The sequence below is a fragment of the Rhagoletis zephyria genome, unplaced genomic scaffold, assembly GCF_001687245.7.
Source record: "Rhagoletis zephyria isolate East Lansing unplaced genomic scaffold, Rhagoletis_zephyria_1.1 Rzeph_scaffold_00623, whole genome shotgun sequence".
In the NCBI taxonomy this organism is placed as follows: domain Eukaryota; kingdom Metazoa; phylum Arthropoda; class Insecta; order Diptera; family Tephritidae; genus Rhagoletis; species Rhagoletis zephyria.
The window spans coordinates 109859-111954 of record NW_016157707.1 but is presented as its reverse complement, the minus strand read 5'-3'; the positions used below and the strand labels follow the sequence as shown (position 1 = coordinate 111954).

Here is a 2096-nt window from a genome sequence, read left to right as displayed (position 1 = left end):
AAAAAAAGGAAAAAAAGGTGACACACTCAGTTACATACATCCATATGTTAGGCCTAGTTGCCTTTAGCTGACTCACCTTCTGGTAGCAGGATCGGCAGCGGGAATTAAAGGTCCCGGTTAAACGGGGCACAAAACCTTTTTTTTTTCTTTTGTGAACTGGCGGAAATGGCTAATATTCCACGCGTAAACTTTTCCTCGCACGTCTTTTCACTTGAAAGGCACTTTTCAATTTGAATTTTCCTGTTAGCCGACCAGGCGATCGTGCCCCAGTGCATTTGCGTGTGGAACATTTCTCGAACTTTCACTCTTATCCACATATACAAACACATAGTTCAAATTTACACATTAGCATCTGCACCTACACGAAAATTCACACACGTACACACATGCACACGGTCATTCCTGGCAGCGCGTCTTTTCACACATGTTGCGCAACATGTTTGGGTACATCGTTGAGGTACAAATCAGGCATTGGCAAAGGTTGCTGTTTTTGTGACTTTAAGCCTACTCACGTTAAAAACGGAGGATGAACGAACACCACCGCAAAGCGTGCTGTCTTGCAAATCACAGCCACCACAAGTGAACGATGCTTATAACAGCTCATACTGATATTGACTTCGGCAAATCTGTACTCCGAATGATCGTGCACGAAACCAGCAACCGCCGTATTTGATCGACAGCCATAAGCACGAAACTGCATTTGGACGGTTGCCGAAAGCATGACAGCTTATGTGAAAGACTGGCGAAGGCAAGATGCCGCAGTTAGCTAACTTGATTTGTTGCAGAAGTCAAACCGCCGCCTTTGGTTTGTTGCTGAAGGCGCGTTTGACGTGTTGCCGAAGTGATGATACTGTAGTTCAAAAACATTCAAAGACACTTGCTTGTTTGAAATGAAGCATTGATATGTACATACATACATACTTACGTACGTATGCATATTCACAACTAGCCACGGGGGGGGACTTTGATTCCCAGTGGGAACGGTCACCATAGCTGGGCTCTAAGCTACCGGGGGGGGGTCGGCAGGTCGCGGATAGCCGGACGGCCTGTAGTAGCAGGTTAGTTGCGAAATAAGGTTAAACGAATAAGCAATCCCCGACGATGAGCAGCAGGAATAGAGGACGCGGTATAAAAGCCAGCAAGTCTGATGAAATTCCTGTGATAGTGGCGAGTGGACACCGCCTCTTTGAAATATGTGTCCCCCTCATCATACATATGATGAGTTACAAAAAAAAAAACCCAGGCGCGACGGCTTCCATATTGGACGGCTTCCTGGTCAGCGTTTGTTCACCATGTTAGGTGCGGCTGATACAACAATCCAGACCGGTACGCGCTGCGGCGCACTGGGAGTCCCTCGAAATCCCTATAGCGATTTCTCCGCTGGCGGGGTAGAGACGGTGATGTGAGCGTGCTCTGCCGAGGTGTCAGCCGCGGTGCGTATCAGTAACCAGCCACTTCGGTCCCTGGTCAGGGAGTGTGCATTGGACGCAGGTGTAGTAGACCGCGTTGCCCCGGGCGAGCGCCGGTCCGTCCGTGTTTTCCGGGACCGGTAAAGCGAAGGACAGGCCTCAAGGAACTGGGGTAGGGGCATAGTCCCCGAGGGTATACCCGTTCCTGTCTATTTCGGCCCGCCCCCCTGCACACGATGCGCTGGCAAAAACAAAAGAATGGATTCCAAAATGAGAAAAAACAACAACAACAACAACAATGTAAACGAAGCCAGCAGCGGCGCGAAAAACCTGGACGGCAGGGGCTGCAAGGTGCTTGGGGCAGACCCGTCCCAGGGAACACCGACTGCAGAAACTGACCCGTTCAAGCGTGCGTCAAGACTAGTTCGGTCGCCTGTAAAGGCGCTTAGCGTGGAGAAGCCGGTACGAACGAGATCGTCGCCACCAGCACTACAAGACAGCGAGCCTCAAATGAAGGGAGCCAAACAGAACGGAGACTACATGTCGGAGCTCGGAGATGCTATTAAGAGGCTGACGGAGGCAATGTGCCCGCCACAACGCTCAATAAACAATAGCATGCGAGAGATACTCAGCTCACTAACAAAGCTGCATGCGAGTGCCCTGGAGGAGTACTCCAGAATAAAGGCA

General features: G+C 50.3%; 1 long non-coding RNA gene across 1 annotated transcript in view; it reads right to left on the bottom strand.

Moving 5' to 3' along the window:
• Positions 1 to 260, bottom strand: part of LOC108360755 (uncharacterized) — an 869-nt gene extending 609 nt beyond the window's left edge. The window contains exon 1 of the long non-coding RNA XR_001847177.1: positions 77 to 260. This is a non-coding gene — a long non-coding RNA (uncharacterized LOC108360755). The remainder of the gene's footprint in view (positions 1 to 76) is intronic.
• Positions 261 to 2096: the final 1836 nt, after the last annotated feature.